The sequence below is a fragment of the Oncorhynchus masou genome, chromosome 33 (assembly GCF_036934945.1).
Source record: "Oncorhynchus masou masou isolate Uvic2021 chromosome 33, UVic_Omas_1.1, whole genome shotgun sequence".
In the NCBI taxonomy this organism is placed as follows: Eukaryota; Metazoa; Chordata; class Actinopteri; order Salmoniformes; family Salmonidae; genus Oncorhynchus; species Oncorhynchus masou.
The window spans coordinates 37,304,001-37,328,960 of record NC_088244.1 but is presented as its reverse complement, the minus strand read 5'-3'; the positions used below and the strand labels follow the sequence as shown (position 1 = coordinate 37,328,960).

At 47.2% G+C, this 24,960-nt stretch overlaps 1 protein-coding gene across 9 annotated transcripts in view; it reads left to right on the top strand.

Moving 5' to 3' along the window:
- The first annotated feature begins 15,193 nt into the window (after positions 1-15,193).
- The window catches only part of LOC135528460 (retinoic acid receptor gamma-A), a 75,140-nt gene continuing 65,373 nt past the window's right edge, over positions 15,194-24,960 (top strand). For 4 of the 9 annotated variants that reach the window (XM_064957564.1, XM_064957559.1, XM_064957562.1 and 1 more), the window contains exon 1: positions 15,195-15,569. The gene's annotated coding sequence lies outside the window, so the exon portion shown is untranslated. Of the gene's footprint in view, positions 15,570-24,960 lie in introns of all 9 variants that reach the window. The other 5 variants (XM_064957560.1, XM_064957558.1, XM_064957554.1 and 2 more) reach the window with 3 other exon arrangements.

The following is a 24,960-nucleotide window of genomic DNA, read 5'->3' as shown; positions in this document are numbered from 1 at the left end:
TTTGTGAATTATTGGTTGGTGAGTTGACGCCAGACCTCACAGCCATAGAGGGCATTGGGTTCTATAACTGATTGAAGTATTTTATTGCCAGCTCCTAATTGGGATGTTGAGTTTTCTGTTTGTTTGGATGGCGTAGAAGACCTGTCTCTCAGATGATCGTTCATAGCCTTGTGGAAATGACCTGTGGGGCTGATGTTTAGGCTGAGCTCGGTATAATTCTCTGTGTGCTGTATTTGTTTTCCTGGCTACTGGACCTTTTTTGGAACATCACTGTTTTTGTCTTGCCGAGATTCACTGTCAGGGCCCAGGTCTGACGGAATCTATGAAGTGCATCTAGGTCAGCGTTTCCCCAAACTCAGTCCTCGGGACCTCGAGGGGTGCACGTTTTGGTTTTTGCCCTAGCACTACACAGCTGATTCTAATGATCAAAGCTTCATAATTAGTTGGTTATTTCAATCAGCTGTGTAGTGCTAGGGCAAAAACCAAAACGTGCACCCCTCGGGTTCCTGAGGACTGAGTTTGGGAAAACGTGAACTAGGTGCTACTGTAGGCCCTCCTTGGTTGGGGACAGAAGCACCAGATCATCTGCAAACAGTAGACATTTGATTTCTCAGTCCAGTAGTGTGAGGCCAGGTCTTGCAGACTCTTCTAGGGCAATTAATGGATATATACTGTATGTTGAAGAGGGTGGGGCTCAAGCTGCATCCCTGTCTCACCCAACTTCCCTGAGGAAAGGAATCTGTGTGTCTAAGTGCCAATTTTGACTGCACACTTGTTGTTTTACAATGTCATATGTTTTTCCCCCAACGCTGCTTTCCATCCATTTGTATAGCAGACCTTCATGGCAAATTGAGTCAAAAGCTTTTTTGAAATAAACAAAACATGAGAAGACTTTGCCTTTGTTTTGTTTGTCAGTAAGGGGATGCAGGTGTCTGCCGTACGGTATTTTGGTAAGAAGCCAATTTGCCATTTGCACAGGACATTGTTTTCACTGAGGAAATGTTGGAGTCTGGTGTTGATGATACTGCAGAGGATTTTCCAGAGATGGCTGTTGACACAGATTCCACTGTAATTATTAGGGTCAAATTTGTTGAGTTGTGAGAGTTGTGACCCATTTTTGTTGGTTGTTTTGTTGTAGTTGTGTCTAGGGCGGCATATTTGGGAGGGAATACTGTCACCTCCAGGTAGGTGTTTGTCCTCCTGTGTGCTGAGAATGTCGGGTTCTTGTCCAGTTCTGGCATTTAGGTCACCACAGACTAGTGTTCGTGGGCCTGGATATGATTGACCTCTCCCTCTAGGATGGAGAAGATGTCTTCAATAAAGTATGGGGATTCTAGTGGGGGATATAGGAAGCACACAGGAGGACATTTTTCTCTGTTGAGATCATTTCCTTTAGAATTTCTAGCCAAATGTAAAATGTTCATGTTTTGATTAATTTAATGGAGTGGGTTAAGTCTAATCCATACCAAATGAGCATACCCCCCTGAGTCTCTTCCCTGTGTTTGGTGGACGATACTACCAGCTCTCTGTAACCTAGAGGGCAACCAGTGGGTCCATCTCCTCTATACCATGTTTCTTGCAGGATGACCATTTCTGATTTCTTTGGTGAAGTCTGTGTTTCTCTCTTCTTTTTCAGTTTCTTCCTCCCCCCCTGTTTTTTTATCTTCATTTTTTTGCCTTCGCAGAAGCCTCCCTCCCTCCCTCCCCAGCACTCGGAGCAATTTAGCAAAACCACTGCTTAAACAAAGTCTATCTCAATCAGAACATCCTGGCACATTTGGCTCCACAACTTTTGGTGATTGAATTAGAATGAGCCAGCCAGGGAGAGAGGGGGGAGAAACTGAGAAGTAGGGAGAGGGGGGGGGGGAGAAAAAGAAGAGGGGGTTTTAGGTGCGAAGAAGAGAAAGATGGGGAGAAAGATGGGTGAAAGTGAGTAGAAGAATACGGAAAATAATTTAAAAAACAGGAAATAAAGAAAAAGAATGTGGTTTCGGCTGAAATAATTCCGGCAGAGCGGGAGGAGAGCGGGAGGCAACGAAGAGAGAGAGAAGGAGAGAGAGGGAGAGGTGGAAAGAGAAAGAAGGAAAATTAGGCAGAAAGAGCTATAGCTATAGTAATGTTTTTTGACAGAGCTGGGTTCGCAAAGGGTTCATGGTGACATCATGGGCGATTTTGAGGAAAGTATAGACAGGAGGGCCATTCACCTTTCATTGGACACATGTTAGGGAATAGGGTTATGTACACTGCTTGTGCTGGCACACATGCCTGCCGTTAACTGTGTGGAAAACTCTTCATTGCACCCCAAACACACGCACGAACGCACTCTCTCTCTCTCTCTCTCTCTCTCTCTCTCTCTCTCTCTCTCTCTTTCCCCTCTCATCTCTTTCGTCCAGAATAAACCCCAAATAAACTCTGGATGTGCTTTTAGGCTCCTATACAAACAGACTTATTTGTTGTTGAAACATAGTAATCGTTGTAGTTGCCCAAAGCCTCCTCGCCTAACACGCACTATATTATTCTCCTAGCATCTAATTTTCCACTGAGTTGTATTCCTCTGTGTGCATATGTTTTTCCTTCGTGGCATTCGGAGTGTACATGTGTGCGTTTGGCCAGCAGGCTGAATGAATGAGCTCTTTCATTTCACAGGATGTGTATTTAACTTGGCAACTAAAAACGGACTATGCGTAAGTGAGTGAGTAGGTAAGTGTGTGTGTGTGTGTGTGTGTGTGTGTGTGTGTGTGGGCGTGGCTGCCTTGCGCCCCCTACATGTCTCAGTGCGGCTCCACACTTCACGACATCCATCTGAACGCAGGGAAATAGTGACCTCTTTATAGTGATCTCTTTATAGTGACCTCTTTATAGTGACCTCTTTATAGTGATCTCTTTATAGTGATCTCTTTATAGTGATCTCTTTAAAGACATCTCGTAGCTGATTAAAACCTGCCCACCAGCAGCAGTAACAGCTCCCTCTATCACCTACCTTTTTTTTTACCTTGTGTGTGTTACTCATTACCAGTAAAGCACAGAGAGAGAGAGAGAGAGAGAGAGAGAGAGAGAGAGAGAGAGAGAGAGAGAGAGAGAGAGAGAGAGAGAGAGAGAGAGAGAGAGAGAGAGAGAGAGAGAGAGAGAGAGAGAGAGAGAGAGAGAGAGAGAGAGAGAGAGAGAGAGAGAGAGAGAGAGAGAGAGAGAGAGAGAACAGAAAGAATGAGGAAAAAGGGGAAGGAGAGACAGAAAGTGAGCGAGATGGAGAGAAGGAGAGAGATAGTAATTGAGAGAGGGAGAGAGAGAGAAGAGAACAATCTCTCTTTCCCTCTCTCTCTCCTACTCAACCCCTCCCTCTCTCCTTGATTCCCTTCCCCAACCTCCCTCCCTCTGTCCCTCCCTCCTTCCTCTCCTATTTTCTCCTTCTCCTCTGCCAGCCAGCCCCAGGCTTATACACTTCTATGGTTTCTCAGAATGCAAATAAGTAGAAACAGACATACACTGGATTACAATATTTTCAGGAATATTTTAATCTTCAAAAAAATATACCCTCTCTACCAACAAGGAGTCATGGAGAGTCCATTCTATAGTACTGTGGCATGAAGCATTGTGTGCTGATTTACACAAGAAGTGCTGCTACTGAACCAAAACGGGTTCAATGGCTTGACTGCTGGCTTGTTGTCAGGGAATACTACTGTTTCAGAATTGATGATGCCAGCCAGGGGGTTATGATGTCACAGACGTGACCAAATGGGAATTGTATTTCTCAAATAGTGAGGTGGCAGTTTGGTTGGCCATTTTCCTAGTGCTGACCATAGAGAGAGCGAGGGAGCGGGGGGGGATAGAGGGGGGAGAGGGAGTGAAGAGAGAGGTACAGAGAGAGATGGGACTCTATCTTCATTATCCTCCACTCTGCAGTCTCCCAGACAGTCGCATCATAAATCTCCCACTGTAACACACTCCACTGACACTGAAACACAAACACTATTAACCCCTGAACTTCCCTGTAGCTGCAACTACTGACGAACACACACTAATACACACACACTAGTACACACACACTAATACACACACACCACACCACACCACCACACACACACACACACACACACACACACACACACACACACACACACACACACACACACACACACACACACACACACACACACACACACACACCACACAGTTCAATACACAGGCACACTTACAATACCAGTGAAAAGTTTTAGAACACCTACTTATTCAAGGGATTTTCTTTATTTGTACTATTTTCTACATTGTAGAATAATAGTGAAGACATCAAAACTATGAAATAGCACATATGGAATACTGTAGTAACCAAAAAAGTGTTAACCAAGTCAAAATATATTTTATATTTGAGATTCTTCAAATAGCCACCCTTTGCCTTTAGGACAGCTTTGCACACTCTTGGCATTCTCTCAACCAGCTTCATGAGGTAGTCACCTGGAATGCATTTCAATTAACAGATGTTTCTTCTTCTTCAGTTATTTGTGGAATTTCTTTCCTACTTAATGTGTTTGAGCCAATCAGTTGTGTTGTGACAAGATTGGGGTGGTATACATATACACCCTATTTGGTAAAAGACCAAGTCCATATTATGGCAAGAACAGCTCAAATAAGCAAAGAGAAACGACAGTCCATCATTACTTTAAGACATTAAGGTCAGCCAGTATGGAACATTTTAAGAACTTTGAAAGTTTCTTCAAGTGCAGTCCCAAAAACTACCAAGCACTATGATGAAACTGGCTCTCATGAGGACTTCCACATTAATGGAAGTCCCAGAGTTACCTCTGCTGCAGAGGATAAGTTCATTAGTTACCAGCCTCAGAAATTGCAGCCCAATTAAATGCTTCACAGAGTTCAAGTAACAGACAACATGAACTGTTCAACATGAACTGTTCAGAGGAGACTGTGTCAACCAGGCCTTCATGGTTGAATTGCTGCAAAGAAAATAAAGGACACCAATAATAAGAAGAGACTTGCTTTGTCCAGGAAACAGGAGCAATGGACATTAAACCGGTGGAAATCTTTCCTTTGGTCTGGAGTCCAAGTTTGAGATTTTTGGTTCCAACTGCCGTGTCTTCGTGATACGCGATTTTGGTGAACGGATTATCCTCCACGTGTATTTCTCACCGTAAAGCATGGAGGAGGAGGTGTGATGGTGTGGGGGTGCTATGCTGTCTGTGAATTATTTAGAATTCAAGGCACACTTAACCAGCATGGTTACCACAGCATTCTGCAGTGATACGCCATCCCATCTGGTTTGGGCTTAGTTGGACTACCATTTGTTTTCAACAGAACAATGACCCAACACACCTCCAGGCTGTGTAAGGGCTATTTGGCAAAGAAGGAGAGTGATACAACAGTAGCTAAGATGGGGAGAAGTCTGTCCATAATAAAGCGCTGCTCTGCCTTCTTAACATCACTATTTTCAAGGCAGGTCCTACAGGCCATAGTTTTGTCGCACCTGGACTACTGTTCAGTCGTGTGGTCAGGTGCCACAAAAAAGGACTTAGGAAAATTGCAATTGGTTCAGAACAGGGCAGCACGGCTGGCCCTTGGATGTGCACAGAGCACTAATACTAATAATATGCATGTCAATTTCTCCTGGCTCAAAGTGGAGGAGAGATTGACTTCATCACTGCTTGTATTTATGAGAGGTATTGACATGTTGCACCGAGCTGTCTGTTTGAACTACTGGCACACAGCTTGGACAACCCCACAAGACCTGCCACGAGGTCTCTTCACAGTCCCCAAGTTCAGAACAGACTATGGGAGGCGCACAGTAGTAAATAGAGCCATGACTACATGGAACTCTATTCCACATCAAGTAACTCATGCAAGCAGTAAAATTAGATGTAAAAAAAACACCTTGTGGAACAGCGGGGACTGTGAAGCAACACAAACATAGGCACAGACAGATGCACACACACGATAGCATACGCACCATACACATGTCACGTTCTGACCTTTATTTCCTTCGTTTTGTCTTTATTTAGTATGGTCAGGGCGTGAGTTGGGTGGGCAGTCTGTTTGTTTGTTCTATATTTTGGGTATTTCTATGTTCGGCCTAGTATGGTCTCTGATTGAGAATCATACTTAGGTAGCCTGGGTTTCACTGTGTGTTTGTGGGTGATTGTTCCTGTCTCTGTGTTTTGCACCAGATAGGACTATTTGGGGTTTTTCACATTTCTTGTTTTTGTTAGTTGTTCATGTAAAGTGATTTATTAAAACATGAATCAAAATAACCACGCTGCGCTTTGGTCCGCCTCTCTGTCAATGGAAGAAATCCCTTGCAGAATCACCCACCAAAACAGGACCAAGCGGCGTGGTAAAAAGCAGCAGCAGGAGAAGGAACAGTGTTAGCAGCAACAGGAACAGCAACAGCGAGATCAGGATTTCGGGACATGGGAGCAGAATCTGGACTGCACAACTTGGGAGGAGATAGACAGGTGGGCGGTCGACACAGGGAGAGTGCCGGAGCCCGCCTGGGATTCGATGGAGCAGTGAAAGGAAGGTTACAGGAGAATGAGGTTGGCGAAGCCAGCACGGCAGTGCAACAGGTACGAAAGGCAGCCCCAAAAAATGTTTTGGGGGGCACACGAGGTGTGGAGCTAAGCCAGGTAGTAGACCTGAGCTCACTCCTCGTGCTTATTATAAGCAGCGCGTTACTGGTCAGGCACTGTGTTATGCGGTTAAGCACACGGTGTCGCCAGTACGTGTCCATAGCCCGGTGCGCTATAGGGCAGCCCCCCGAGAGTGTCATGCGAGTGCGGGCATCGAGCCAGGGCGTATGGTGCCTGCTCAGGGGGTCTGGTCGCCGGTACGCAGTTTTGGTCCAGGGTATCCTGCGCCGGCTCTACGTGCTGTGTCTCCGGGGCGCTGGGAGGGTGCAGTGCGTCCTCTGCCTGCGCTCCACTCGTGCCGGGCAAATGTGGGAGTGGAGCCAAAGGGAGAGGTGGGCGTAGTAAGCACTAGATCTCCCGTGCTTACCCACAGCCCGGTTCAACATGTGTCTGCACTCTGGAGGGTCCGGGCTAGAGTGGTTGTCCAGCCTGGGAAAGTGGTGCCAAGGCTGTGCACCAGAGCTCCAGTGCTCCCCCACAGCCCGGTCCTTCAGGTGCCTCCTCCTAACACCAAGCCTCCTGAGGGTCTCCCCAGCCTGGTGGTTCCGGTGGCAGCCCCACGCACCAGGCTGTCTCTCTGTCTCCTCCCTACAGGTGGTCCCGTCTGTCCGGCGTTGCTGCCGGAGTCTCCCGCCTGTTCGGCGCTGCTGCTGGAGTCTCCCGCCTGTCCGGCTCTGCTGCCGGAGTCTCCCGCCTGCCCGGCGCTGCTGCCGGAGTCTCCCGCCTGCCCGGCGCTGCTGCCGGAGTCTCCCGCCTGCCCGGCGCTGCTGCCGGAGTCTCCCGCCTGCCCGGCGCTGCTGCCGGAGTCTCCCGCCTGCCCGGCGCTGCGGCCGGAGTCTCCCGCCTGTCCGGCGCTGCGGCCGGAGTCTCCCGCCTGTACGGCGCTGTCGAAGCCAGAGGCGCCAGAGCCCCGCAGCCCAGAGGCGCCAGAGCCCCTCAGCCCAGAGGCGCCAGAGCCCCTCAGCCCAGAGGCGCCAGAGCCCAGAGGCGCCAGAGCGTCCGCCCCTCTGTCCCGAGCTGCCCCTCTGTCCCGAGCTGCCCCTCTGTCCGAGCTGCCCCTCTGTCCAGTGGGGTCATTGAGAAGGGTGGCCATGGTTAGGAAGCCACGGAGGCGGACTATAAGGCGTCCCGCGCCAGAGCCACCACCGTAAAAATCCAAATAACTTCACAGATCTTCATTGTAAAGGGTTTTAACACTGTTTCACATGCTTGTTCAATGAACCATAAATAATTAATGAACATGCACCTGTGGAACGGTCGTTAAGACACTAACAGCTTACAGACGGTCGGCAATTAAGGTCACAGTTATGAAAACTTAGGAGGCCTTTCTTACTAACTCTGAAAAACACCAAAAGAAAGATGCCCAGGGTCCCTGCTCATCTGCGTGAACATACCTTAGGCATGCTGCAAGGAGGCATGAGGACTGCAGATGTGGCCAGGGAAATAAATTGCAATGTCCGTACTATGAGACGCCTAAGACAGCGCTACAGAGAGACAGGACGGGCAGCTGATCGTCCTCGAGGTGGAAGACCACGTGTAACAACACCTGCACAGGAGCGGTACATCCGAACATCACACCTGCAGGACAGGTACAGGATGGCAACAACAACTGCCCGAGTTACACCAGGAACCCACAATCCCTCCATCAGTGCTCAGACTGTCCGCAATAGGTTGAGAGAGGCTGGGCTGAGGCCTTCTAGGCCTGTTGTAAGGCAGGTCCTCGCCAGACATCACCGACAACAACGCCACCTAAATATTTGTCACATACACATGGTTAGCAGATGTTAATGCGAGTGTAGCGAAATGCTTGTGCTTCTAGTTCCGACAATGCAGTAATCACCAACAAGTAATCTAACTAACAATTCCAAAACTACTGTCTTATACACAGTGTAAGGGGATAAAGAATATGTACATAAAGATATATGAATGAGTGATGGTACAGAGCAGCATAGGCAAGATACAGTAGATGGTATCGAGTACAGTATATACATATGAGATGAGTATGTAAACAAAGTGGCATAGTTAAAGTGGCTAGTGATACATGTATTACATAAGGATGCAGTAGATGATATAGAGTACAGTATATACGTATACATATGAGATGAATAATGTAGGTTATGTAAACATTATATTAGATAGCATTGTTTAAAGTGGCTAGTGATATATTTTACATCATTTCCCATCAATTCCCATTATTAAAGTGGCTGGAGTTGAGTCAGTGTATTGGCAGCAGCCACTCAATGTTAGTGGTTGCTGTTTAACAGTCTGATGGCCCTGAGATAGAAGCTGTTTTTCAGTCTCTCGGTCCCAGCTTTGATGCACCTGTACTGACCTCGCCTTCTGGATGATAGCGGGGTGAACAGGCAGTGGCTCGGGTGGTTGTTGTCCTTGATGATCTTTATGGCTTTCCTGTAACATCGGGTGGTGTAGGTGTCCTGGAGGGCAGGTAGTTTGCCCCCAGTGATGCGTTGTGCAGACCTCACTACCCTCTGGAGAGCCTTACGGTTGTGGGCGGAGCAGTTGCCGTACCAGGCGGTGATACAGCCCGCCAGGATGCTCTCGATTGTGCATCTGTAGAAGTTTTTGAGTGCTTTTGGTGACAAGCCGAATTTCTTCAGCCTCCTGAGGTTGAAGAGGCGCTGCTGCTCCTTCTTCACGATGCTGTCTGTGTGAGTGGATCAATTCAGTTTGTCTGTGATGTGTATGCCGAGGAACTTAAAACTTACTACCCTCTCCACTACTGTTCCATCGATGTGGATTGGGGGGTGTTCCCGCTGCTGTTTCCTGAAGTCCACAATCATCTCCTTAGTTTTGTTGATGTTGAGTGTGAGGTTATTTTCCTGACACCACACTCCGAGGGCCCTCACCTCCTCCCTGTAGGCTGTCTCGTCGTTGTTAGTAATCAAGCCTACCACTGTTGTGTCGTCCGCAAACTTGATGATTGAGTTGGAGGCGTGCGTGACCACGCAGTCGTGGGTGAACAGGGAGTACAGGAGAGGGCTCAGAACGCACCCTTGTGGGGCCCCAGTGTTGAGGATCAGCGGGGTGGAGATGTTGTTGCCTACCCTCACCACCTGGGGGCGGCCCGTCAGGAAGTCCAGTATCCAGTTGCACAGGGCGGGGTCGAGACCCATGGTCTCGAGCTTGATGACGAGCTTGGAGGGTACTATGGTGTTAAATGCCAAGCTGTAGTCGATGACCAGCATTCTCACATAGGTATTCCTCTTGTCCAGATGGGTTAGGGCAGTGTGCAGTGTGGTTGGGATTGCATCGTCTGTGGACCTATTTGGGCGGTAAGCAAATTGGAGTAGGTCTAGGGTGTCAGGTAGGGTGGAGGTGATATGGTCCTTGACTAGTCTCTCAAAGCACTTCATGATGACGGAAGTGAGTGCTACGGGGCGGTAGTCGTTTAGCTCAGTTACCTTAGCTTTCTTGGGAACAGGAACAATGGTGGCCCTCTTGAAGCATGTGGGAACAGCAGACTGGTATAGGGATTGATTGAATATGTCCGTAAACACACCAGCCAGCTGGTCTGCGCATGCTCTGAGGGCGCGGCTGGGGATGCCGTCTGGGCCTGCAGCCTTGCGAGGGTTAACACATTTAAATGTTTTACTCACCTCGGCTGCAGTGAAGGAGAGTCCGCATGTTTTCGTTGCAGGCCGTGTCAGTGGCACTGTATTGTCCTCAAAGCGGGCAAAAAAGTTATTTAGTCTGCCTGGGAGCAAGACATCCTGGTCCGTGACTGGGCTGGTTTTCTTTTTGTAGTCCGTGATTGACTGTAGACCATGCCACATACCTCTTGTGTCTGAGCCGTTGAATTGAGATTCAACTTTGTCTCTATACTGACGCTTAGCTTGTTTCATAGCCTTGCGGAGGGAATAGCTGCGCTGTTTGTATTCGGTCATGTTACCAGTCACCTTGCCCTGATTAAAAGCAGTGGTTCGCGCTTTCAGTTTCACGCGAATGTTGCCATCAATCCACGGTTTCTGGTTAGGAAATGTTTTAATCGTTGCTATGGGAACGACATCTTCAACGCACGTTCTAATGAACTCGCACACCGAATCAGCGTAATCGTCAATGTTGTTGTCTGACGCAATACGAAACATATCCCAGTCCACGTGATGGAAGCAGTCTTGGAGTGTGGAATCAGCTTGGTCGGACCAGCGTTGGACAGACCTCAGCGTGGGAGCTTCTTGTTTTGGTTTCTGTCTGTAGGCAGGGATCAGCAAAATGGAGTCGTGGTCAGCTTTTCCGAAAGGAGGGTGGGGCAGGGCCTTATATGCGTTGCGGAAGTTAGAATAACAATGATCCAATGGGCCTACCTACCCACCGGACCAGACAGGACTGGCAAAAAGTGATCTTCTCTGACGCGTCGCGGTTTTGTCTCACCAGGGGTGATGGTCGGATTTGCGTTTATCGTCGAAGGAATGAGCGTTACACCGAGGCCTGTACTCTGGAGCGGGATCGATTTGGTGGTGGAGGGTCCGTCATGGTCTGGGGCGGTGTGTCACAGCATCATCGGACTGAGCTTGTTGTCATTGCAGGCAATCTCAGCGCTGTGCGTTACAGGGAAGATATCCTCCTCTCTGATGTGGTACCGTTCCTGCAGGCTCATCCTGACATGACCCTCCAGCATGACAATGCCACCAGCCATACTGCTCGTTCTGTGCGTCATTTCCTGCAAGACAGGAATGTAAGTGTTCTGCCATGGCCAGCGAAGAGCCCAGATCTCAATCCCATTGAGCACGTCTGGGACCTGTTGGATTGGAGGGTGAGGGCTTGGGCCATTCCCCCCAAAAATGTCCGGGAACTTGCAGGTGCCTTGGTGGAAGAGTGGTGTAACATCTCACAGCAATAACTGGCAAATATGGTGCAGTTCATGAGGAGGAGATGCACTGCAGTACTTAATGCAGCTGGTGGACACACCAGATACTGACTGTTAAGTTTGATTTCGACCCCCACCCAGGGACACATTATTCCATTTCTGCTAGACAGATGTCTGTGGAACTTGTTCAGCTTATGTCTCAGTTGTTGAATCTTGTTATGCTCATATAGATATTTACACGTTAAGTTTTCTGAAAATAAACGCAGTTGACAATGAGAGGACGTTCCTTTTTTTGCTGAGTTTAAATACAAATGCAAATGGAGTGCTGCATCAGATGACCTGGCCTCCACAATCCCCCGACCTCAACCAAATTGAGATGGGTTGGGATAAGTCGGACCGCAGAGTGAAGGAAAAGCAGCCAACAAGTGCTCAGCATATGTGGGAGCTCCTTCAAGACTGTTGAAAAATCATTCCAGGTGAAGCTGGTTGAGAGAATGCCAAGAGGGTGCAAAGGCTATTTGAAGAATCTCAAGTCTAAAACATATTTTGATTTGTTTAATGTTTAACACTTGTGTGGTTACTACATGATTCCATATGTGTCATTTCATAGTTTTGATGTTTTCACTGCAATGTAGAAAATAGTACAAATGCAGAAGAACCCTTGTATGAGTAGGTGTTCTACAACCTTTTGACTGGTACAGGCTTAATTCCATAAGAAAGCACCACATGGTCAGAGGAGGATGCACATAGAGCGCACACCCACAAGCATGGCTTGAACATGCACATGTATACACACGTGTGCACCCACCCTCACAAATCCATGAAAATTGGACATCTAGTGCACTTAATAGTATCGGATATTATGATGTTGGCATGTTTTGTTACTCTATTTCGCATGTTAAGAAATCAGATCATTTGTGTAGAACGCATTCAGGGCTTCTGCTGACGTCTCCACTTCTTGAATCCTTATTAAACAACAAATCAAACCACATTTTATGTGTCACATGCAGCGTAAACAAGAGGTGTAGACTAACCGTGAAATGCTTACTTAGGGGCCCTTCCCAACAATGCCCCCAAAAATATATATATATAAAAAAAAATCTTTAAAACACAAGGATATAATAAATACACAATGAGTAATGATAACTTGGCTATATACACACGAGATACCAGTACCGAGTCGATGTGCAGGGGTACGAGGTAATGGAGGTAGATATGTACGTATAGGTAGGGATAAAGTGAATAGGCAACAGGATAGACAATGTAACAGTAGGGGCAGTGTATATGATGAGTCAAAAGAGTTAGTACATAGAAGGTCCATATAGATATTCCGAATAGCTATTTGGTTTACTGTTTAGTAGTGTTATGGCTTGGGGGTAGAAGCTGTTCAGGGTCCTGTTGGTTCCAATTGCTGTGCGGTAGCAGAGAGAACAGTCTGTGACTTGGGGAGTCTGTGTTTCAGGGCCTTCCTCTGACACTGCCTGAAATAGAGGTCCTGGATAGCAGGCAGCTCAGCCCCCCTCGCGCACTACCCTCTGTAACGCTTTGCGACCGGATGCCAAGCAGTTACCCCCTTCTAAAAGCAAACGAAACTATGAACAGGGCAGGTTATGATGCTCTGGGCTGTGTGGCTTAGTGAAACCACTTCCTCTTGGGTTGGGTGCATGTAAGGATCTGATGCCAACCTAGTAAAGTGTCTCTCACTGTCTGTTACTGTAAACATAAACAACACAGACGGACTCTCTGCGTGATGGTATGTCTTACTGCATTGCTTTGCTCTTTGGGTTTTAGGCCAGGTATCAGTAAGGCACTTTGTGACGACTGCTGATCTTAAAAGGGCTTGGCTTGATTGATTGATGGATTGTATGCTGTGAAGGGAATCATTTCCACAGAGGACTGTGTCCAGTGTAAGCATCTGGGAGATGATGAACAGAAAGGGAACCCAGGGACATAGAAAGGGCTTTGGATTGGTTCTAACGGCTTGATTTCGTTACGGAGACATATTGAGGTCAGGTTCATTTGAACACCGACATTCAATTACTATCAATGGGTCAGTAGAGGACACTCAGGAGGAAGGAACTAGCTGTATCAGGCTGCGTCCGAATTCCCTATATAGTGCACTACTTTTGACCACCCTGGACCACTCTATTCCCTATTTAAAGTGAAAAGGGTGGCATTTCAGACACAGCCTTGATGTTTAGGAGGAGGACTTGGACAGCAGATGTGATGATGTGTTAGTTGGGAGAAGCCAGGGGACGGTATGCTGGATGGGATTGCTACACAGAGCGTCATGGCGGCGACTCGCTGCCATGCTGAAGCTGTAGAGACGACACATGGTGACGTGTGCTGGGTTCGTCTATTCCAGAGAGGATTTGTATATGTTGAGACATAGAGAGTTGTATTTCTGTTCTGAAGAACTACCGAGCTTGTGCTAGATTCTAGAATCCCCTGAGAGCCCTCTTCTGTGTTCTAGATGGGGCCAGAGACAACGATGGTTAAGGTGCCCGTTGAGGTGTGTTTAAGGGTGTTTAAAGCCTGAGGGTTTTTGGGGTGCCTGCCTTTTGAAGCAAAACAATGTCAAATCACAACATTTAGAAACCAACGGCACCAGGCTAAGGCACTGCAGGCATATACGCCCAGAACCACAAGAACTGCACAACAACCACAGATCTGAAACATACAATCTCATATGGTGAGAGAGAGAGAGAGAGAGCGAGAGAGAGAGGCACATTTATGGACACCCCGCCCAAACTACTGCTGCTGCCATCTTACTGGGGACTTCCCTACTCCCGAGTGGCGCAGCGATCTAAGGCACTGCATATCAGTGCAAGAGGTGTCACTACAGTCCCTGGTTCGAATCCAGGCTGTATCACATCCGACCGGGATTGGGAGTCCTAAAGGGCAGTGCACAGTTGGCCCAGCGTCGTCTGGGTTTGGCCCGGGGTAGGTCGTCATTGTAAATAAGAATTTATTCTCAACGGACTTGCCTAGATAAATAAAGGTTAAACACCACCACCCCCCCCCCCCCAACAAAAAAAATATATTGCCTACTATCACTGTGTTTGGTTTTTGACTTTGACAATTATTCGGGCAATTTATTTTGGTAGACAGAGATACGATTATTTGCTAACACTTTATATTAACTAAGCATTTGTGATTGAATAGTTAACATTATTTAGAATGCATTATTCACGAAAACCAAATGAAGAACCAATACAGTTATGGGTTGAGAAAGTGGCTAAGTGGGTCAGACGTCTTGTAATGCATGCCTATGTGTTTGTGTACACGACATTGAGAAAGCGTTCAGCACATACAGCAACCTACATGCATGCTACATACAACTCAACCCCCTCTTGGAGGTTTCCCTCAAATGAAGCATGGTTAGCGGACAGGTTGACGCCTGTATAGATACATAGTCAGCTATATTTGTATATCCGCTACTGGTTTAATACATTTCACACATGCAAAACACAAAGTAGGGAAAGTGTGAGTTCTAAAAAGAGAGGAGAGAAAATGGAGGGGGAGAAAATGAGAATAAGGGAGAGAGGGAGAGAATTAAAAACTGAACATTAAGCTTCAGGGGGCTTTTTCTTCCCCAAGGGATTTTAAGGCTGGTGAAAAAAAATGTGCTGTATATTTGCAGTGTTGGATCACGTGACAAAGGCTGGCTTTATGAATCAGAGAGCATGATTATTTCTCAGTGGAAGAGGCGGAGAGAGAGTGTTGAATAAGAGAGAGAGAGAGAGGACGGAGAGAGAGAGAGAAAAGGGGAGGGAGTGAGAGAGAAACTCATAGCTATCCTCTTTGCTGTCAAAAGAGACTGATGAACGTACACAAATCCCTCCTCTACTCATTTTCCTCCATCTATCAGTCTGTTTGGACCAGCACTCCATCTATCTCTCTGTTTGGACCAGCACTCCATCTATCTGTCTGTTTGGACCAGTACTCCATCTATCTGTCTGTTTGGACCAGCACTCCATCTATCTGTCTGTTTGGACCAGCACTCCCATCTATCTGTCTGTTTGGACCAGCACTCCAATCTATCTGTCTGTTTGGACCAGCACTCCATCTCTCTGTCTGTCTGCCAGTCTGCTAGCACGACATTAGAGTGGGTGAGTACTTTCTACTTTCAGGGAACTTTAGAAACAATATGAACTGTCACTCTCCTCTTTTCCCCTTCGACTGTTCTGTTCTTTCTGCTCCTAGTGTTTGAAGTTAAAGTCAGAGAGTTTGTGGGAGGTCGCCTTAACAGAAACAGTTGAAATGAAGGACAGAGCTTGAGAATGTGAGGCAGAGAGTACATAGAGACCACTGATCAGGGTTTCCATGAACTGGACCAGGCTTCCTCCTCTCTCTGGTTGTATTTATTGCCGCGGATCGTGTCGGTTCAGTCAGTGTGCATTTGTGTGTGAACGTCTCTCTCCTTGCGTGTGTACCATATGTGTTTGCGAGGGTGATTTCTTGGAACCGTGCATGTCTGTTCTTTACAACGTCTGTGTGTGCCTGTTTTACAGTGTGTGTGTGTGTGTGTCAGTCATTTGCTGGGTTGCGTGCCAGTGTGTGCTACTTAGTGAATGTTAAGACTGTTACCCCCAGAGCCCACAGTGTTTTTATTAGCATGTGTGCCTTTGTAAGTGTAAGTGGATACATGCCTGCCTAGGTCCGCTTCATCTACACTGTGCGTGTGGAATAGAGTGTGTGTGTGTGTGTGTGTGTGTGTGTGTGTGTGTGTGTGTGCGCACGTCTGTGTGCGACTGATCCATCCTTGACCTAATCGTTCCTACTTATTATTGTGACCACATGGACACAGCAAGGTGAACATTCATTCATAGAGCGTCGTTTTCTACTTTCTAAATAGCAGAGCCTTTCGCCTCTGGACTGAGGTGTGTCTCTACTCCTCTCTAAACCTGGGCTTAGTTTAATTGTCAGTGTACTGTTGGAGTTCCATTCATAGTGTGTAGTTGTTGGGTAAAGGTTATAGACTTGGGTAAGGCGCAGACAGACGTGAATGTCTTGTTAACTGGTTCTGCTTGTTACCGTGGCGGCAGGCAGCGCCACGTTAATGAGCAGGTAGGGCGTTACGGTTATGGAACGTTTAGTGCTGCTTGGTTTGAGTATATCAGAGAGGCATGGCAACAACAGCAGCCTCCTAACAAACATACTCCATATTTATTTTCAATGTGTGACGGATTGGTAGTTAACACGTCCACGGACACAACAGGCTTGGCTGTGGAGCCTGGCTGAGATCTCTCAGTCACACACACACACACACAGACAGACAGACAGACAGACAGACACACAGACACACAGACACACAGACACACAGACACACAGACACACAGACACACAGAACATACATCAACAACACAAGACTGCTCTATATACACACAAAACGGAGAGGGAGAAACATGTCACACACTTGTCTACTCAAAATAAAATGGCGAAAAGCATTACAGTAATTGTTAGTTGTGAGCATTGTTTTGTCACGTGAGTCCAGGTGAGAGTACACCGTTTCCAAAAGAGACTGTCTTTTAACAACATTGTCGCTGCACCAGAGAGAAAGCTTGATTAAATCAATGCCCACTTTGTTATTTCATTACGTGTTTATTGGTCCACTTTTTCTAAAAATGGTGTCTCACATTTGGGATCAAATGGACATTTCTGACCCAAAGTCCCCAGGATACTTCACTATTTCATCGCTCTGACAGAGAAATGTTTCAAACGGACCGCTTGGGAGACACCACTTTGAGATATAAGACTGGGAGCTGTTGATTCCTGTCTCTGCCAAGAATTCCTATAGCAATTAAGTCCCAAGTGGCAGGGAAGGGCTAGCAGGAGGTAGGGAGTGGTTAGGAGGGGGTAGACAGGTGGTCTTAGAAGAATGGAACAAGGGGGCTCCTCTCCTCATCGCTACACTATATAATTAACAGGGAAACTATCAGCTCGTGAGTCCCTGTGTCTATTTCTGCAGGTGTGATTCTCTATGTGTAGTATGTACTAGCTAGACACTATCATTCCTGACTCTGGTCCCTTCTGATCCTCTAGTACAATATATTTTAAACACCTACCTGTACAGGTGTGTGTGTGTGTGTGTGTGTGTGTGTGTGTGTGTGTGTGTGTGTGTGTGTGTGTGTGTGTGTGTGTGCGTGTGCGTGTGTGTGCGTGTGTGTGTGTGGCACTCTTGTCTTGGAGTGACACACATTATGTCTAACTATTCTCACAGAAACAGATTGTCAACCCTCTCGACTGGGCAGAAAATGTCGATCTGCAAAAGAGAATTGAAAACAACAATTGAAGCATGTAACATTTAAAGTGAGCAATGCCGTAAACTCACAGCGGCTTAATCACCCCAACTGTGTCACTTTATATGCTAATGCCATCTTCACTAATTACTACATTACACCGGTAGTGATAGTCCTACATTTGTAACTGTTGAGCTCTCATAAACTTTTATATGCTTTCACACATTCATCTCTCTCAGCCTTTCTCTCTCTCTCTTTTTTTCTGTCTCGCTTGGCCTCTTGGTCACTCTCTCTCTCTCTCATCCTCTGTCTCTCGGTCTGTTGGTCTCTCTGTCTCTCTCGGTCTATTGGTCTCTGTCTCTCTCTCTCTCTCACTCTCTCTCTCTCTGTTGGTCTCTCTGTCTCTCTCTCTCTCTCTCTCTCGGTCTGTTGGTCTCTCTGTCTCTCACTCTCTCTCTCTGTTGGTCTCTCTGTCTCTCTCTCTCTCTCTGTTGGTCTCTCTCTCTCTCTCTCGGTCTGTTGGTCTCTCTGTCTCTCTCTCGCAGTCTGTTGGTCTCTCTGTCTCTCTCCCTCTTTCTCTCTCTCTCTTGGTCTGTTGGTCTCTCTGTCTCTCTCTCTCTCATCCTCTGTCTCTCGGTCTGTTGGTCTCTCTGTCTCTCTCGGTCTATTGGTCTCTGTCTCTCTCTCTCTCTCTTGGTCTGTTGGTCTGGTCTCTCTGGTCTGTTGGTCTCTCTGTCTCTCTCTCTCTGTTGGTCTCTCTCTCTCTCGTCTGTTGGTCTCTCTGTCTCTCTCTCTCTGTTGGTCTGGTCTCTCTCTTCTCTCTCTCTCTCTGTTGGTCTCTCTGTCTCTCTCTCTCTCTCTCTCTGTCTCTCGGTCTGTTGGTCTGTTGGTCTCTCTGTCTCTCTCTCTTGCTGTTGGTCTCTCTGTCTCTCTCTCTCTCACGGTCTGTTGGTCTCTCTGTCTCTCTCTCTTGGTCTCTGTCTCTCTCTCTCTCTCTCTCTCTGTTGGTCTCTCTGTCTCTCTCTCGCAGTCTGTTGGTCTCTGTCTCTCTCTCTCTCTCTCTCTCTCTCGCAGTCTGTTGGTCTCTCTGTCTCTCTCTCTCTCCCTCTTTCTCTCTCTCTCTTGGTCTGTTGGTCTCTCTGTCTCTCTCTTTCTCTGTCCGTCTCAAGAAGTATGTTTCATCTCTCCCCTAGTGTTGTGCTTTCCTCAGTGCTTTCTCCAACCGTTAGTGTCTCAATGTCAAGCAGCTCTGACTCCACTGCTTTTTCTCCGCGCCGCCTCCGCCTCGCCATCATGGAAAGGAGCTGTCAGAATGACTTCATCCCGGTCTCACTGAGTGTTTTATGTCTCCGTGTCAATTCTCACTCTTTCCATATTCTTTTTCCTCCACCGTCCGCACCGACAACACAGTAATGTTCTGTCAACCAAAATCGAACGGGAAAGTTTGTGCTTTTGTTTGATCGATGGCGCTGGAATAAAGGCTTGATTGTCTACCGACACTCCCAGGTATCTATCTACACATCCAAAGACAATACCTCTTTCTGTGAATGACAAATGATATGTTGAAGTTAGTATAATGACGTGGCTTTGTTGTTGTAAGCGAAATATGCATCTGTGTTGCCAGGCTTGTGGAAGAACCCACGTCAAACTAGTTTGAGATGATGGAATGTATGATAGTTTGGAGGCTGTGTGTGTGTGCGTGCGTGCGTGCGTGCGTGTGGCAGTATGGAGGCGGTGGGTGGATCAGCTGTCAGTCTGTCAGGGGAAATGTCTAGGTGCCCGTAACAGGCCGCTGTAGAAAGGGACTCTGAGCTGTCAAGTTGAATTTCTTATAATAAACTGTGTTTATGATATCTATTTCGCACCCAGCCAAAACTTTACCCATTCTATGACGCCGACTTCAATATCGTGTTACACTCTCATAATTGTGTGGAATAATCTTTTTTTTGTTTGGTTTATAAAAGCTCGGTTAGATCTTTATCCACATGTAAACTATACTTAAAGTGGTCACAAAGTGCTTGAGATCCTGTATATGTTTTCCATGCAGATCAATGGAAAACAGAAGGTTGACTGGGTTTGATCACTTCCCAGTGGTGAAAACTGATTGACATGAGGTCATTTCAACCCCAGCTTTGCCCGTTGGAAGATCCTTCAGTGCATCCCTGTCTGTTTGATCCTAATCATGACCTATGACCTAAGCTTCAGCCTCAGGTTCACATGTACATCACAATGTTGTCATTGCTGCTATAATGTACACTGAGTGTATAGAACACATTAAGAACACCTTTTCTAATATTCAGTTGCAGCCCCCGTTTTGCCCTCAGAACTGCTTCAGTTCCTCAGGGTATGAACTCTAGGTGTGGAAAGCGTTCCACGGGGATGCTGGCCCATGTTAACCCCAATGCTTCCCACAGTTGTGTCAAGTTGTCTGGGTGTCCTGTGGATGATGGACTGTTTTTGATACACACAGGGAAACACACTGTTGAGCGTGAAAAAGCCAGCAGCGTTGCAGTTCTTGGCGCAAACCGTTGAGCCTGGCGCCTACTACCATACCCCATTGAAAAGCACTCAAATCTTTTGTCTTGCCCATTCACCCTCTGAATGGCACACACACACAATCCATGTCTCAATTGTCTCCAGGCTTAAAAATCATTCTTTAACCTCTCCTCCCCTTCATCTACACTGATTGAAGTGGATTTAACGAGTGACATCAATAAGGGATCATAGCTTTCACCTGGATTCACCTGGTCAGTCTGTCATGGAAAGAGCAGGTGTTCCTAATGTTTTGTACACTACCTGCTATATCTCAGACACGGTTTCTGATGTGTGTTTTTTTTCACAATTTGGATTTATTGTGCGAAGAAGACATATATATCATTTAGAACAATAGACAAGAGTAGGCAAGTCTCAAATGGAGAATATATCAGAGCGGAGTCGTTGACGGTGCCAAGCTTTCATGTCCTGCGAACGTACTTGGTAGATATTGGCTGTGTTCACCTATCTGGAGGGCTGCGAAGTGAAGACATCCAAACTCCTGCTCTTTTGACATGCCTCCATTCTGCCCATTGAAGTTAAGATCCAACGAGCCTTTTGTCGAAGAGCTTTCTTTCTCTGTGGTAAAAGAAAAATGGCCCTCATCAGGCTGAGTTCAGGGTGAATTGTAAAACAGTCCGATGTTTTTTTCAACAACTAGTGTCAGAAAATGAAACCTGGCTGAGGTTACACTAGCACTGTTGTATGGGAGAGTTTGGTTTACTTCAATGACAAACAGAACAATGTGGTTTAAACACAGAGCAACGTTCTGGTGTCAAACAGTGGTATGTTACTACACAGACCACAGCATAGTTATCAAACGTATCAACCATTTCAGTTGAACGGAAAAGGAGGCACTCGATAGTGAACAACTTAACACACCAGCGAATACACATAGATTCACCTGCAGTGGTTGGGTTTCTGTCTGCTGAGTAGACACCAGTGGTTGGGTTTCTGTCTGCTGGGTAGACACCAGTGGTTGGGTTTCTGTCTGCTGAGTAGACACCAGTGGTTGGGTTTCTGTCTGCTGGGTAGACACCAGTGGTTGGGTTTCTATCTGCTGGGTAGACACCAGTGGTTGGGTTTCTGTCTGCTGAGTAAACACCAGTGGTTGTGGTTCTGTCTGCTGGGTAGACACCAGTGGTTGGGTTTCTGTCTGCTGGGTAGACACCAGTGGTTGGGTTTCTGTCTGCTGGGTAGACACCAGTGGTTGGGTTTCTGTCTGCTGGGTAGACACCAGTGGTTGGGTTTCTGTCTGCTGGGTAGACACCAGTGGTTGGGTTTCTGTCTGTTGGGTAGTGGTTGGGTTTCTGTCTGCTGGGTAGACACCAGTGGTTGGGTTTCTGTCTGCTGGGTAGACACCAGTGGTTGGGTTTCTGTCTGCTGGGTAGACACCAGTGGTTGGGTTTCTGTCTGCTGGGTAGACACCAGTGGTTGGGTTTCTGTCTGCTGGGTAGACACCAGTAGTTGGGTTTCTGTCTGCTGGGTAGACACCAGTGGTTGGGTTTCTGTCTGCTGGGTAGACACCAGTGGTTGGGTTTCTGTCTGCTGGGTAGACACCAGTGGTTGGGTTGTGTGGTGCATTATCACTTCCTGAGATGCTGTGATTTATTTGTTATGTTTCACTGCAGTCTGCGCCAACGCATCGGTTAAGACACAATTGTTGTTTTGCTCACGGAGGATTTGATACCCTTTGTTTGACAGACACTCGATCTGTGGGAACAACTCTCTCTCTCGCTCTCTCTGTCCTGCTCTCACGTTCTCTCTTTTTTCCGTTTTTCTATTCTCTCTCTCTCCCTCTCTCTCTTTCTCACACTCCCCCTCTCTCTTTCTCACTCTCTCTCTCACACACACTCACTCCCCTTCCATCTCTCCTGAACCCAACACTCTTCACCAACCTAGAGTAACCCTCTCTCTCTCTCTCAGCTTAAATTGATTTAATTTCAAATGTGGCATTTCTCTGGATTAGATCAATTGATTATGTTAAATCAAATCAGTCTCATTATGTGTAATGAAGTGCTGAGAAGTATTTACAGTGTTTTTAGAAACAAAGTAAAGCTAAAATCTAAAATGCTACGATGGTGCACCTCCCAGGCTGGAAAGTCCCAGATCTGGTATTAATCACACCCATAGTTGGCTGTGTAACCTTCTGTCTGTCTGTCTATCTGCTTGTCTGTCTGACTGCTGTGTGCCCCCCAGCTTCTACCCTCCCTGCCTCACTCCCTGTCTCCCTCCCTCTCTCCCTGCCCTGCCTGTCTCCCTGTCTGCCTGCCTGTCCCCGCTCTCTCCCTCTCTCCATCCCAGCCTCTCTCCCTGCCTCCTCTGTGCCCCCCAGGCACAGGGGAAGTGGGAAGGTCCTCTGTGCCCATTTGGGCCCGGGGCTGAGGGGGGTGGATGAGGTCACCCCGAATTCCCCGTCTCCCCTTATAGCCTCAGACCGCCTCTCTGATCCATGCCAAACGGGCCCAGCCTACCACAGGACCTGGGCATAAGGCCCCAACATAAAAACACAAATGGCTGGTCTGTAAAAAGCAGCCCGGCTGATGTGACTCATTAAAAAACGCTGGCGCCAAGTATTTTATTAATTCATTATTGTGTTTGGGGAAAGAAAGGGGAAGAGAGGGAAAGAGAGGGGAAGAGGGGGGAAGAAAGGGAAAGGGAGGGGAAGAGGGGGGAAGAAAGGGAAAGGGAGGGAAAGAGAGGGGAAGAGAGGGAAAGAGAGGGGAAGAGAGGGAAAGAGAGGGAAAGAGAGGGGAAGAGAGAGGGAAAGAGGTAAAGAGAGGGGAAAAGAGGTAAAGAGAGGGGACGAGAGGGAAAGAGAGGTAAAGAGAGGAAGAGAGGGGAAGAGAGAGGAAGAGAGGAAGAGAGGGGAAGAGAGGTAAAGAGAGGGGAAGAGAGAGGGAAAGAGGTAAAGAGAGGGGAAAAGAGGTAAAGAGAGGGGACGAGAAGGAAAGAGGTAAAGAGAGGGGACGAGAGGTAAAGAGAGGGAAAGAGAGGTAAAGAGAGGGGAAAAGAGGTAAAGAGAGGGGAAAAGAGAGGGAAAGAGAGAGGAAGAAAGGGGACGAGAGGGAAAGAGGTAAAGAGAGGGGAAGAGAGAGGTAAAGAGAGGGAAAGAGAGAGGAAGAGAGGGGATGAGAGGGGAAGAGAGAGGAAGAGAGTGAAAGAGAGAAAGAGGGGGAAAGAGGGGGAAAGAGAGGGGAGAAGGGTCCATGTTCAGCGGTTTGCTCTCTAAATGTACACTCTGGTCTGGTGGGGTTTTATGCTCCTTTTTCACTTTCTTCCTGGATTTGTATTCTTTTCTTTTTTTTTATTCCCTCTCTCTTTCTAATATTCACTCTCTTTCTCCCCAGCCCACGAGTAGGTCTGCTACCTTCTGTTTGGTGACAGGCAAGCTTTGAGATATGTGTGAATCACCGTTTGACTGTGTTTTCCTCCAGATCTGGAGGGGGATAAGGTCGGTTAGGTTCCTCACATCAGACTCACAAATGGAACACGATTCCCTATGTAGTGCAGCAAGGGGGCTCATAGGGCTCTGGTCAAAAGTGCACTATAGAGTTGTAACGGCTTTCATCGGAAGAAGAGGAATCATCGGACCAAAATGCAGCAGGGTAACGTGTTCATCTTTAATAAGAGCACTGAATAAACAAAACAACAAAAAGGAAAACCGAAACAGTCCTGCGAGGTGAAATAACACTAAACAGAAATGAACTACCCACAAACTAAGATGGCAACACAGGCTACCTAAGTATGATTCCCAATCAGAGACCACGAAAGACCGCTGTCCCTGATTGAGAACCATACCCGGCCTAAACATAGAAATACAACAACCTAGACGTACAAACATAGAATGCCCACTCAAATCACACCCTGACCAAACACAAATAGAGTATGACATCCTGGCATGTAAATACCACTACATTAGCGCTGCACTTTATTTTGGGGGGCATACCCAAACTGCCTATTATATTACAATGCAGGTACAGGTATTCAGACACAGTATCTGTCTCATGGATGAATTGATGTGGTGCTGTTTCTGTCCCCCTCCAGACATCCCCTGGGAATATGTGTAGCACATGCCTGGCCCGTGCGTGTGTGTGTGTGTGTGTGTGTGTGTGTGTGTGTGTGTGTGTGTGTGTGTGTGTGTGTGTGTGTGTGTGTGTGTGTGTGTGTGTGTGTGTGTGTGTGTGTGTGTGTGTGTGTGTGTGTGTGTGTGTGTGTGTGTGTGTGTGCGTGTATGTGTTAGTCCTGTAATAATCCTCCATCTCCCCTTTCTCCTCTCCCAGCTCTGATGGTTTACACACAATACATTGGCATTATGGGCCGAGTTCATGAGGCAGATAAAGAAACAGGGAGATAACCCCCCCCCGCCACACACACACACACACACACACACACACACACACACTCACACTCACACATAGTATTATGGGTCTGTTTTTGTAAGGAGTTTTTGTTTTTCCAGCCTGAACCTCTTCCCTCATTAGACACACTGTGAAATATTTAGTGATGTTGTAGTGGGTTGGCCACATTGAACATTTGCATATGGGTCATGGTAATGGTTGTACATACAGAGGACAGCGGAGAGGGAGAGGACCAGGTAGTGTTAAAGAGGAAGGAGGTGACTTGGTGGGTTAGGTTGGGTGGAGGGGAGGGAAGGGAAGGCGAGGCTGGTAGTTTTAGGAGGAAAAAGGGTTAGGGGAGTGACAAGGGCATGGTCATTGGGGTTGGT